General features: G+C 47.4%; 1 protein-coding gene across 1 annotated transcript in view; it reads left to right on the top strand.

Moving 5' to 3' along the window:
- LOC107122456 (zinc finger protein 208-like) overlaps window positions 1–14,356 on the top strand; it is a gene marked incomplete at its 5' end in the record, with an annotated part of 108,266 nt that overhangs the window by 81,942 nt on the left and 11,968 nt on the right. The gene's annotated exons all lie outside the window — the stretch shown is intronic.

Raw genomic sequence — 14,356 nt, 5'->3', positions numbered from 1 at the left:
GTGTGTTTCTTAACATCCAGTCTGGCGAAGCATGTGATCTTGTGTTGCTTTGGCTAGTATTAATCAACATTAATACCAGGGCTATTTTTGAGCAGGAAAGCACAGGAACAGAGTTCCAGCAGGCTTCCAAGTTGGCCACGTCCACGCCTACAGCCAAAACCTCTGCACATGCATGGCTACAGAGGGAAGGCCTGGAGAGCGACCGCCCCTGGCGACTCTGAGGCAGGTGGGCCAGGGGGCCCTTGGAAGGATCAGGGAGACATTTAAATGCTACCCCATGACTTCCCCAGCCTGTCCAAGGACCGACTCGCCTGGGCTCCCCGCAGCCTAATATGCTAATAGGTTTCTGCTGTTGGGTGTGGCCTGTTATGCTAATGAGTTCATGCTGGGCTTTTCCTACCAAAAAAGCCCTGGTTAGTACAAAGGCAGACTCCGAGGTCTCAAAAATGCCTTGTAGATGTTTGGGAGGGTCAGCTCTTGGGCTTCAAAATGGAGTCCTCCCAAGTGCCTGAACAGAGCTCGAGTGATGTGATGGAATTTCCACCCGTCAAGTCACAGCTGACTTATGGCGACCCTGTAGGGTTTTCAAGGCAAGAGACTTTTGGAGGTGGTTTGCCATTGCCTGCCTCCACGAGGGCCCTGCTTAGCATCTGAGATCTGACGCGATCAGGCTATCCTGGGACTATCCAGGTCAGGGCTAGGCTGAGAACAATGTGACTGACCCAAGGTCACCCAGCAAGCTTCCCTGGCACGAGTTGGGTTTTGAACCTGGATTTTCCAGATCCTTGTCTGACACCTGAACCCACAACAAGCCCAGGCTGGCAATCATGACAGAATAGAATGTTGGAATTTGATTCCTTTTTACTGGCACGATTATATATACGAAGTTAGATAAAAGAAATGTTCCATTTTCTGTGTGTCTTTTCTAGCCATGGAGACAAAGTTTTGGTCCAGTGGCACCTTGAAGAGCAGACTTTGTTCTGCTGCTTCAGACGAACATGGCTGCCCGCCAGAATCTATTTTATTTAATTATTATTACTGAAAATAATTTTGTCGTATAGAAGACAAGCTCTGACCCTGATAAATAAATAAATAGCCCCAGACTGGCTGAACATCTCTTGCCTTGAAAACCCTATCGGGTCACTATAAGGTGTGACTTAATGGCAAAATAAATAAATACAGGAGGGGGTGTTAAAAAATCACGCGCCCCAGGCTCCAAATAGTTTAGGTACCACACTGCCCGTGGGCAGAAGTGAGGCCTGGTACCTCAGAGGACGCCTTGGCAGTGTGGGAGAGGGAGTTAAGGCAGACACATATATAGAAAGATATAGCTGCTTATGGATATTGTTGCTTGCTGAATTATATATGCCAGTTTGGTGTAGTGGTTAGGAGCACGGACTCTAATCTGGGACAACCGGGTTTGATTCCCCACTCCTCCACATGCAGCTGCTGGTGTGACCTTGGGTCAGTCACAAATTTCTTCAGAGCTGTTCTCCCAAGGGCAGTTTTCGAGAGAGCTCTCTCAGCCCCACCTACCTCACAGGGTGTCTGTCCTGGGGAGGGGGAGGGAAAGGAAAGGAGACTGTAAGCCGCTCTTAGACTCTGAGGGTAGGGTATAAATCCAGCCTCTTCTATTTTTCTCCTTCTTCACGCGTCATCCTGACCTGGCCCGTTTTGCTCGAGTAGACATGGGCAGCAGGACAGCAATTTTGCTATCTGAGGAAATAAGTTGTGCTCTGCTAAGGAACACAGGGAATGGGGAGGGGGTGAAAAGGACTGAGAAATTTCCTTCCAAGCTGCATCTCCCTCTCTAGGATAACATACCCACTTCAGAGCACAAAGAAGAGGCCCTTCCTGGCTCTGCCTCTCCTGTTTCCCCAGCAGGAGCAGAAAGGACCCTCACTCCCCTTCTGCTCAGTTGGGAAGGAAAGGTTCTCTCCAGCTCTCTCTCTCTTTTTAGGCAAGGCCTTCCTCAGGGTCGCATCACATGAAGTGGAGAGCAATGGGGAATCTTTCCTGCCCTCTCTTGGAAAAACGTTCGTTTTAATACGTTAATTCCTTGAAAAGCAGAGTTCCCAGCCCTGAAGATTTGAACAGAAAAGGTTTTAATATATTGTCGAAGGCTTTCATGGCCGAAGTTCATTAGTTATTGTAGGTTTTCCGGGCTGCATGGCCGTGATTTTGGCATTGTAGGACCTGACCTTTCGCCAGCAGCTGTGACTGGCATCCTCAGAGGTATAACACGGAAAGATGGAGTACTCTCTGTGTCAAGGTGAGAAGAAAAAGGCAGGCCCGTATCCAGGATTTTTTAAGTCGGGGGGCATTTAAATTTCTTAGGGGGGACTGGCTAATTGATACCTGGCTCCTTCCCCACACCTGCCACTGCTTGGGGGCCCTGGGCTGGATGGGGAGTCATGGGAGGGCCTTGCCAGTAAGTCAGGGGGCCTTGCCAGTAAGTCAGGGGGCCTAGCCTCGAGAGGCCCCACTGTAGCTACAGGCCTGGGAAAAGGGTAGGCAGATAATTTATATCTACTCAGGAAGGTGGGGTAGGGCTGAGTCATTATCTTGTAGGAGTTCCCCAGACTGTGACATGCGACTGGAGGAGCTTTCCTGAGGAGGTTCTTTTGCATATGGATTGGCTGTTGACATTCTAATCTTATCTGTAGCGCTATTGTAAGGTGTAGAGCATTTTTGTGTGTTTTCAGGACAGGAAAACATGCCCTGTTTATTTTTATTTATGCTCTATCTTATTTTATTAAAGGTTTTCTTCCCCATCACCCTCTGTTTGTTTTCCAGGATTTCACCAGCTGGTCTCTCACGGCGCCGACACAAGGAAGCTGCCCCCACATGGCCAACTGAAGAGCCATGAAACCTTCTCTCCGCAAATATGTCTCTCCTTTCTCCTGGGTCTGGCGGTGGCAGGGAACTACGTTTCCCAGAATGCCTTGGGCGCTCCAGAGAAGTCAACCCTGCCCTTTCCAGGTGTTGAAGGAAGCTATTCTTCATCCAGGGGAAGGAAGTCTGAAGGCGATGGTGTCCCGCAGCGGCTCTTCTTCCTCGTTCCCCGTCCCTTGAGGCCGACTTTGCACGTCTGCAGGCAGGGGTTTGTTCAGCATGTCCTCTTGGTCAAGTACAGGGGAAGGGAGAGAAAATATGGGTGAAGGACGGGAGTGGCGGTGGAAGAGGTGGCTTGGAGGGAGCATCCAGAGAGAGGCTTCCTCGGGAAGGACCTGTGCGGGGAGCTTCTTTCCCCACCCACTTGACCATGTTTCCTGCAAGCAGCCTGGGTTTATTTTGTTATTATGACTTAGATGGATACCGCCCCCCCTGTCTGATCCAGCAGGGTTCATGGTCTCTTCTTTCTGCCCCCCCCCCTAAACTGGCTGCCCTTGCAGTGTTCTTTTTTTTCTTTTGCACGCTCTCCAGGCTAACCCCCACAGAGGCGTTTGGCCATATTCTGCTCTTGGGCTTGTATTTTTCAGTACAGCCTGTTGCTTTCTCCGGCCTGCAATCCCAATGAGCATCATCCTCTGAATTGGAAACCCGGTCTGAATGTTTCTTTTGTGAAAGAAGGAATTAACGCCACCTTCCTGGCTTTCTCGGGAGTAAAGCATAACTTCTGTTGCAAAATACCAGTGGTTAAGTGTGCGGACTCTAATCTGGGAGGACTGGGTTTGATTCCCCACTTCTCCCCTTGCAGTTGCTGGGTGGCCTTGGGCAAGCCCTAGTCCTGTCAGAGCTGTTCTTGAAAAAGAGCAGTTCCTGTCAAGAGCTCTCTCAGCCCCACCCACCTCACAGGGTGTCTGTTGTGGGGAGGGGAAGGGAAAGGAGTTTGTAAGCCGCTCTGAGGCTCCTTTGGGTAGTGAAGGGCGGGGTATAAATCCAATCTCTTCTTCTCTTGTCACTCTGGACCAGGAAGCGCCTATCCCCTTCATTTTTGGCATCTCTACTCCCAGGTCCTAGCTTTCATTTTATTGTAGACAAATAATTCCCCCCCACACACAAGTGAGAAATTTTTCTGCAAGATGTTTATCTTTGCCTTGAACTATTGTTCTTCTATGAAATCCAAAATCGGTTAAGATCATGCAGTAGCCTACTTGCGGTTTAAGGGCATGTTGCATTCTAGTCCACAAGGCACAAATACCTAGAAAAGGTCTCTGCAGTAGCCCATTTGTGCTGGATATTCTGTGCTTTCCATCTCTCACATGCAAAACTGTGAGGTTCAAACAGCCTGGAATAAGTAGGCTTTGGGTTTGTTAGGGGAAAAACAGAACAAAATATACGATGAGCTTAATTAGACCAGTTGATTTTTACAGAGCTGGATGTAAGGTTTAGAGCAGCGGTTCTCAACCTGTGGGTCGCGACCCCTTTGGGGGTGGAACGACCCTTTCACAGGGGTCGCCTAAGACCATCGGAAAACACAAATTTCCGATGGTCTTAGGCTAGGGCTCCCAAGTCTTGCCAAATTGCGGCAGGGGATCACATCTCTTTGTTTTTGTAACAATGTTTGTAACAGTTTGTAACAATGAAAATACATCCTACATATCAGATATTTACATTACGAATCATAACAGTAGCAAAGTTACAGTTATGAAGTAGCAACGAAGATAATTTTATGTTTGGGGGTCACCACAACATGAGGAACTGTATTAAAGGGTCGCGGCAGTAGGAAGGTTGAGAACCACTGGTTTAGAGTAATACAGAGTGCCTCTGTAGGAATAAAAAATGCTTAAAGCAGAAACCATATCTGGAATCGCAATGTAAATATATTTGTGGGGATACATTTGCAGGATAATATAGTAGACACGGGTACACAGTCAATTGGTTTTTGTTTGTTTTTTTCATTTATTTGGACTTGACCAAGTGGAACCTTTACCTTTACCTTTAAGAGAAGCCCAATTTTGTTCAGTTTTCTGAATTTGCATTTCTTGGGGGGGGTTTGGTGCATCGTAACTATCAGAGGCTCAAAAAAGTTAATGCAATTCTCCTTGCCATCGGTTGGATGTACCGCATTTCTTTAATCAACTGAGCGGGTGATGGGATCCTTCTTTCCTTCTTGAAATGATCAAGTGGCCCATCTTTTCCTCTTTCAGAGACCCCCGGTGTCCTTGGAGGAGGTAGCCGTGTTCTCCACAGAAGAGGAGTCGGCTCTGCTGCATCCAGGCCAAAGAAAAGTCTTCTGGGAAACGATGGAGGAAAACTATGAGACTCCGGTCTCTCTGTGTAAGGCTTTCCCCCCTTTTATCATGAACACGGAAGAGAAGGGAGGGGGTGGCATCTTCCTTTGACTCTCTTGAATTTTGGAACACATTTCCACACTGTTTCCTTTTTGTTCCCGTGGTTCCACTCAGTGACAAGAGTGATGAAAGCCTGTGATGAGAGGATATGGGGGGCCACTGATAGACATTATCAATCTGTCCCTGGAATGGGGGTCTATCCAGAGGGTCTGAAAGAGGCGGTGGTAGTACCGCTCTTGAAAAAGCCACCTTTGGATCCTACTGATCCTGCCAATTTCTGGGCAAGGTCATTGAGAGAGTGGTAACTGAGCAGTTTCAGAACTTCCTGGGTGACACATCGTCATTATGTTCCTTCCAGTCCGACTTTTGCCTCAGCCACGGGACAGAGACTGTGTTGGTCGCCCCGACAGATGATCTTTGCAGGCAGCTGGATCTAGGCGGGTTGGGGCTGCTGCTGCTACTCAATCTCACAGTGGTGTTCGACACGGTCAATTACTGTTTTCTGACCCACTGCCTCACCAACGTGGGAGTCCACGGGTTGGCCCTAAAATGGCTTTCTTCATTTCCGCTTGGTCAGGGACAGAGGGTGGCATTGGGAGAGAGGGTGTCAGCTAGTTACCCCTTAATGTGTGGGGTTCCTCAGGGGGGTGATCCTCTCCCCGATGTTATTTAACATGATCTAAAGGTGCCCCCTCACCCGGCTGGTGAGGGGTTTCGGGATGGGGTGTCATCAGTACACCAATGATGCCCAGCTATGTCTGCTATGGGATGGCCGCTCAGATACTGTACCACAAAATCTGGCTGTGGGTTTGGAAGCCGTGGTGGGATGGTTAAAAAAGATTAGGTTGAGACTGAATCCAACAAAGATGGAGTTTCTGTGGCTGGGGGACGGGGACCTCAGGGTCGAGACGTAGATTTTCCACCCTTGACAAGATGCAATTAACACTGGCACAATCCATCAAGAGCTTGGGTGTGGTCCTGGACTATGGAGGGGCCAGGTCACGAATACTGCCAGGCTGGCGTTTTCCCACCTACGCCAAGCATGGCAATTCGCCCCCTTCCTGTCGTACCCTGACCTAGCCACAGTAATCCATGCACAAGGGTCACCTCCAGGCTAGACTACTGTAACTCACTGTACGCTGGCCTGCCCTTGAGACTGGCCCGGAAGGTCCAACTGATTCTGAACGTGGCAACGCAAGTCCTGACAGGAACGCCATGGACAGCACCCATACGACCTGTGCTGCGCCAGCTACACTGGCTTCTGGTAGAGTACCGGGTCAGGTTCAAGGTTTTGGTGTTGACCTTCGAGGCCTTGAGTGGTCTAGGACCTGCGTACCTTTGGGACCGCCTCCTCTGGTATGTCCCTGGGAGGGCATTACGCTCCACTGAAAACAACCTACTGGTGATCCCTGGCCCGAAAGATATCTACCTGCCCTTGACCAGAGCCAGGGCTTTTTTGGCCCTGGCTCTGACCTGGTGGAACTGCCAAATACCACCAGGGCCCTGCAGTACTTAATGCCATTCCGCAGGGCCTGTGAGGCAGAGAGGTTCCGCCGGGCCTTTGGTTGAGAACAGCAGCAGTTCTCCGTCATGGCTGGCGCCCTCCTCTTTTTCTTATGTCTCTCTTTTTGTAGAAAAAGCCCAGCAGGGAACTCATTAGCACAATAGGCCACACCAAACAGCAGAAACTCATTAGCATATTAAGCCACACCCCTGATACCAGGCTGGTGTTTTCCCACCTACGCCAAGCATGGCAATTAGCCCCCTTCCTGTCGTACCCTGACCTAGCCACAGTAATCCATGCAAGGGTCACCTCCAGGCTAGACTACTGTAACTTTTTTGTAGCAGGAACTCGTTTGCATGTTGGGCCACACACCCCTAATGTAGCCAATCCTAATGAGTTTCTGCTGTTGGGTGGGGCCTATTATGCTAATGAGTTTCTGCTGGGCGTGGCCAACTTGGGAGCCAGCCGGAACTCCGTTCCTGTGCGTTCCTGCCCAAAAATAGCCCTGTGTCTCTCTCATCTCGACCTCGGCTTCGTCGCGTCCACAAGACGGCAACGTGATCCGGAGCGGGTTTAAGTGTAGATTAGAGACGCCATTTTGAGATTATTGATAATATAAGGACTGTTTTATTGAGTTTTAACATGTTACACTGATCTTTTTAATCTTTGTTGTACATCGCCCAGAGCCCCCATGTTTTCAGGGGTTGGGCGATTCACAAATCTAAGAAAACAAACTAATAAATAAATAAATAAATGATGTTCATAGGGTAGGGAGTGGAAAGGCTTTGGGCTGCTGCTGCGAGGTACGTTTTGTATTGAGCTTGAAGAGGACAGAGATCACTGAAGCAGGGCTTTTTGTAAAACTAGGAAGAAGATTTGTTCATACACACAGGAAGCTGCCACACAAAGTGACCAATGAGGGGAAAAGCCCATTTATTCCACGTTCCCAAATACTTAATTTTGTAATTCTGTTTGGGTGTTGCAATTGCAGGGGACTACGTCTTCCAGGAGGACTTGCAAGTACCAGAGACGCCAGGCCTGCCTTTCCCAGGTGTCCAGGGGGCGGTGTTTCCTCCAGAAGGATATGGAAATGTGTGGGACATGCAGTTCAACGGGGCCTCTCTTCTTTCGTCTTCCCCCCAGCTGGAGGGAGGATTTGGCCTTTGCACAGCTGCAGGAGTGGTGAGTTTAGGATTTCATCAGCAGCTCTTGGGCAAGAATAGAGGAGGGGGAGAGAAAATATATAGGAACGGGAGTGGAGGAGGACGAGCGTCAAGAGGGAGCATCGAGAGACATACTTCTGGGTCAGATCACTGCAGAGGGGGTGGGGTACTTGTATTATCACCCACTTGAATGCGTTCCATGTAACTGTCCAAGATTTCTGATCCAGCAGGGTTTTTTGTCTGTTCTTACTGGCCCCTGAAGCTTGCTGCACTCGTAGTTTTGTTTTTTTGTATGCTTGAGGGGCTAAACCCAAAATATACGTTTGGCCGTATTTTGGTCCGATGATGGAGGCATTTTAAACACCTACTGTTGCTTCCTCTAGAGCAGGGGTGCTTAACCTGAGGTAGTTTTCAGGGGGTCCATGAACTTGAATGGTTAACAAATTACCTCTTTATTTTCACTTCAGCCCCACCCACCTCACAGGGTGTCTGTTGTGGGGAGGGGAAGGGAAAGGAGTTTGTAAGCCGCTCTGAGACACCTTTGGGTAGTGAAGGGCAGGGTATAAATCCAATCTCCTCCTGCTCCTCTAGAGCAGGGGTTCTTAACCTGAGGTAGTTTTCAGGGGTCCATGAACTTGAACGGTTAACAAATTACCTCTTTATTTTCACTGAGCTCTAACTGAAAGTTAGCATTTCCTTCCATAATGAATGTCGGCAACAAACCACCGTCGGCGTCGTAGTCCCCGTGACTTTGTCATTAATAGAAATTGCATATTTTCATATCGCCTTAAGTTGCTGCAGATGTCTTGAAATATCATTTACACTCATTTAAAAATTGTAGTCTAAGAAGGGGTCCAGGTGCTTCACCAAACTGCCAGAGAGGTCCACGGCCTAAGAAGAGTCAAGAACCCCTGCTCTAGAGAGTGATCCCAATGAGCATCACCTCAAGAAGATCTCTGAACTGGAAACTGGTCTGTAGGTTTTGTGCAGGAGGGGATGTACTCCACCCTCCCTGTCTGTGCTGCCTCCAACTTCCTGGCTTCTTGGGAGTAAACCATCACTTCCATTGCAGAATAGCAGAAGAATGTTCCGGGGCTAGTCTGAGCCAATGCTCCCTCTAAGCTGTGGAGTCTTGTGAGCAAAAATTCTACTTTGTGAGCGACTGGCATTAAAGTTGTGAGGAAGCGATTTGGCTACTGCATAAATTAGTTTGCTCTGGAGCCATTCCTTCCTGAGCTGAGCTGGAGGCTAAGAAACTGTGAGCTAGCTCACACAAACTCAGCTTAGAGGGAACACTGGTCTGGGCCACAATGTTTTTCCTCTTTAGCTGAAGCTGGTGGCCAATTTTGAGGCTCCTAGCTCTCATGATGATATTATAGGGAAAAATTATTTCCCTCCCCCAACGCAGTAATTTTTCTGCAGTATCTTTCTCTTTGTTCAGTCACGCAACCTGTACTCTAGACAAGAGGCTATTATTATAACAGAATATGGAGAATCAGAAGGATTTTGTATTGGCTGAGGTGTCAAAAAAGATGCATTTGATCTCCCTGTCTCTTCAATCTATATGCAGAACATATCCTAAGGAAAGATGGATTGGATTTAGATAATGGTGGAGTGAAAACGGGTGGAAGGAACATTAGCAGTTGAAGATAGGCAGATAACACCAGATTGATGGCAAAAAAACAGTGAAGACCTGAAAGGGCTCCTGATGGAGGTTAAAGCAGGAAGTGCTAAAGCAAGATTAGGGCAGAACATCAAGAAGACAAAAGTAATGATAGAACATTTTAGAGGACATTAATTCATCAGGTTGCCACGGAAGCAACTTGATGGCACTTACACACAATTCTGAACGTTTGCCTTAAGGCATTTATGCTATAAAAGTCCGAAATCTGTTGACATGATGCAGTAGCTCACTAGCAGTTGAAGGAGGTGTTGTGCCATCATTCCACAAGGCTCAAAAATCCGGAAAGGTCTCCCAAAGGTTTGTGTTGGGTGTTTTGTGCCCTGCATCTCTCACGCACCAAGCCCCAAGAATCACACGGTCTGGGGGGAATAGGGTCGTTAAGGAAAGCAGAACAAAAGTCACATTGACTTTAATTAGGGCAGTTTATGCAACCTTAACGCCTCTGCAGAAAAAAAATGTTTAAAGCAGGAACCTCTCAAAGCATAATCTCTGTGTATTTCTGGGGTTTAACATACAAGGTAGTGTAATGTCAGCTATACAGTCTATTGTTTTTTTCACATTTAATTGGTCAGGAAAAGCCCATTTCTTAGCAGTGGTCTGAGTTTATATTTCTTTGAGACTTTCAGTGTAACTATCAGAGGCTGAAAAAGAAACTAATGCAGCTTTCCTTGCAACGGATCGATGCATTACATTCTTTAAGCAGTTGACTGGCCAATGGGATTCTTCTTTCTTTCTTGAATGGTCTGGGACAGGAATAGATGATCAAGTGGGCCATATTTTCCTCTTTTCAGATATCCCCAGTGTCCTTTGAGGAGGTAGCCGTGACCTTCACGGAGGAGGAATGGGCTCTGCTGGATCCAGGCCAAAGAAAACTCTACTGGGATGTTATGGACGACAATTATGAGACTGTCACCTCTCTGGGTAAGGATGTTTTCCCTTCTGTAATGATCGTGGAAGAGAAGGGAGACGGTGGCATCTTCCTTTGACCCTCTTTATTTCCAGGCTACAAGTTCATTTGCCACAGAGGGGAAAAAGGAACTCCCAAAGGTGGGGATCTTGAGGCCCCTGAGACAGAAAGAATAAAATGGGTCCGTGCTGTAAAGATGATTTCTCCTTATCAGAGACAGGTAGCGGTCTCATCCATTGCAAAAAAGCAGTGGTATTTGGTTCATTTCTGCTCCATAGTCCTCCTCAGTGAGGACCCAAAGCAGCTTACGTCAGCCTTTCTCCTCCGTTTTCTCCTCCCAATAATTCGGTGTGGTAGGTCTGGCTGAGACGGTGTGACTGGCCCAAGGTCACCCAGGAAGCATCCATGGAAGAGTCCCGGCCACCGCCGCCGCCGGGCTCTTTTTGTAGCAGGAACTCCTTTGCATATTAGGCCACACACCCCTAATGTAGCCAATCCTCCAAGAGCTTACAGAGCTCTTCTTACAGGAGCTACTGTAAGCTCTTGGAGGATTGGCTACATTAGGGGTGTGTCGCTTAATATGCAAAGGAGTACCTGCTACAAAAAGAGCCCTTATTCGATGCTGGGTCTCTGATATCCTGGTCAGACAATCTAAGCACTTCACCACACCGGATCTGATGGCTCAGGGAAGGTGCTGAATCCTCTTTGTTTTGTACAGGAGGGGATATTCTCCACCCTCGTCGTTTGTGATGCCTCCTGGCTTCTCATGAGTAAACCTTTGCTTCCGTTTCAGACACCGCAGGGATAATCGGGGTGAGGGTGTTGCTACTCCCATGATCATCCTAAAGCTGGTGGCCAGTTTTCCAATGCCTAGTCTTGATTCCTGGAGAACGATGCCTGCCACAAACAGACAGACAGACAGATACATCTCTTTTTTATTATAGACTGCACCCCACCCCCTCATTCCCCTAACCAAAACCATGGTTCTGTGCTTTTACGGTATTGTTTCATAAGGGAAAGACCCGTCTTCCCTCGATGGGTTAACTCCTTGAAGTTCTGTTTGGCCATATTTTTGTCCTCTAATGCTAAGTATTTTCAGTACCATTCTTGCTTGGAGATCTTCGTTTGCTGCCTCCTCTGGAGCAAGGGTGTCGAACTCATTTGTTACGAGGGCCAGAACTGACAAATGTCACTTTGTTGGGCTGGGCCATGCGTGTAACACAAAGTACTCTCTAGCACTGTTCCCTCTAAGCTGTGGAGTCTTGTGAGCAAAAATCCTACTTTGTGAGCTACTGGGCATTAAAGATGTGAGCAAGTGATTTGGCTACTGCATAAATAGTGTTGCTCTGGAGCCCTCCTTCCTGGGCGAAGACAAAAATGTGTGAGCCAGAGGCTAAAAAACTATGAGCTAGCTCACACTAACTCAGCTTAGAGGGAACACTGCTCTCTAGTACTTTGGGTTACATTTTATGGCACGCATGGCCCGGCCTCCTGGAGAACAATGCCTGCCACAAAAAGGCAGACAGACAGATACATCTCTTATTTATTATAGACTGCACCCCACCCCCCTCATTCCCCTAACCAAAACCATGGTGTTGACGAGAGTCTTCTGGCCCAGCTGACCTCCAGGAACCCCACCCCCACCCCCCTTTCCATTTCCAGTCATTATACACGGGAGGCCACCCCCGTCTCAGTCTGCTTGCCAACTTCATAGCTTGCTGTGATTTCAAGATTGTATCACTACACATATGCCTGAGTGTGGTACTTAGTGGCAGTTTCAGTACTGAATGAGCGATGCTGCGTAGAGTTGCCAACCTCCGGGTGGTGAGTACAAGGAAGGGATCACAGTTGTAGGTGCACACCAAGAAACAAGGAAACACTGCGATAAAAATAACACTTAATAATTCATGTGAACATCAATATGTATATCTATTCAAACTTTTTTTTTTAATAGAATGAAAAAAACTTTTTATTCCAGTTCTTTGTAAACAGACGTTAAACAGATCTATTGGATGAAGAGCCTCCTTTTTGTAAGAAGATGTTTTAGTCAAGAGTGCTGGAGCTGGAGATCCTTTTATGTCTTTTACGTCAGTCTATTTATATTTTTTATTGGTTTTTGTAAATAATATTAACATTGGTACAACAAGTGGTTTCATAACTTCTTAGAAGTGAATATAACGCTATGTGTAAGCTATATCATTACAGTTCTTGTACATACAGTGCATGTTTTCTTTTTACAGAGGTGTCTTCTTTCTTTCCGATGTAGCACACATAGCACACACACACGAGGGCCAGGGCCTTTTCGGTGGCGGCCCCTACCTGGTGGAATGAGCTCCCGGAGGAGATCCGGGCCCTGCGGGATTTGATACAGTTCCGCAGGGCCTGCAAGACGGAGCTCTTCCACCAGGCTTTCGAGTAGGGGCCGCCGCCTCCCCCCCCCCCCCCTATAATACCACCATGGGGAAGAGGCCCTAGGAAGGGAACATCTGAATTCTTTAACACCTGAATATTGAAGCCACTGAATGACGACTGGGAACGTCTGGAGATGGTCCGTCCTCTTTGTTGGGGTTTTGGAACTGAAGATCATCGAGCACTTTAATTGTATTGGGACTGGTTTTAAATTGTATAATATGGTTTTAAATATAGGAATAGTATGTTTTATCGCTGCAAGATTTCTTGCCCTGTAAGCCGCCCTGAGCCCTACAGGGGAGGGCGGGGTATAAATCTGATTAATAAAAATAAAATAAAATAAAAATATTTCCCCCCCCTCTTAATATATATTAAACTAGGAAATTCTGACATATTCAAGGAAAAGTCTGACATCATGATACCCTCTATGAGCACCCGGCTTTATACTCATTTCATTAGTCTTCCTCAGGAGTAATCCTCTAAGGTTGGAAGGTGTAGACCTCTTGATGCAGCTTAACTTCTTCTGAATGCAGTTTAACTTCTCTTTCACTGTCTTGCCATTATTGCAGCTGAAATTCTTTTTCAAAATGTCCTGAAACAAGCATGGTTATCGAGATTGGAAAGAGACATTGCAGTTGGATGGAATGTAGCATTGTAATAATTTTCAAATGGTTTTTAATTTGAATACTTCAAACTTTCCAGTTCCACCCCCAGATCCCCAGGGAATTTCCCAAGCCAGTGTCTACAAGACCAGCTCTGCCCCCTGAGGAAATGTTTGCTTTAATAGGGGACAAAGCAGCTTCAGAGAACATCCTTTCCTAGCTAGCTGTAGGCGAGATTAAGTGTATAACAAATATATACTCTCTTGTTTGGTGTAGTGGTGAACTGCGCGGACTCTAATCTGGGAGAACCGGGTTTGATTCCCCACTCCTCCACTTGCAGCTGCTGGTGTGACCTTGGGTCAGTCACAAGCTCTGGCACAGCTGTCCTTGAAAAAGAGCAGTTTGTGTCAGCCCCACCCACCTCACAGGGTGTCTGTTGTGGGGAGGGGAAGGGAAAGGAGTTTGTAAGCCGCTCTGAGACTCCAAGTGAAGGGCGGGGTATAAATCCAATCTCTCTCTTCTTCTTCTTCTTCTTCTTCTTCTTCTTCTTCTTCTTCTTCTTCTTCTCCTTTCTTTGTTATCAGTACCCAAAGTAGGTTGTATGATTCTTTTATTTTATCCTCATAAGATGGTGTGCGTGGCTCATAGTGGGCAGCAACGTTTAATACAAAAGTGGGGATTTGAAGCTGGGAACTCCTAAATCCTAGCCAGACACTCTGCCCACTAAACCTGCCTGCCTCCAATAGATAGCAAGGGCCCATTCTTCACAGGAACACATGATACTGCCTCCTACTGAATCAGGCCCGTGGTCCATCAGAATCAGTCTTGTCGACTCAGACTGGCAGCAGCT

Source organism: Gekko japonicus, unplaced genomic scaffold (genome assembly GCF_001447785.1).
Source record: "Gekko japonicus isolate JY-2015 unplaced genomic scaffold, Gekko_japonicus_V1.1 scaffold729, whole genome shotgun sequence".
Lineage (NCBI taxonomy): Eukaryota > Metazoa > Chordata > Lepidosauria > Squamata > Gekkonidae > Gekko > Gekko japonicus.
The sequence above is the reverse complement of the archived record's forward strand: the minus strand, read 5'-3'. Positions and strand labels throughout refer to the sequence as shown.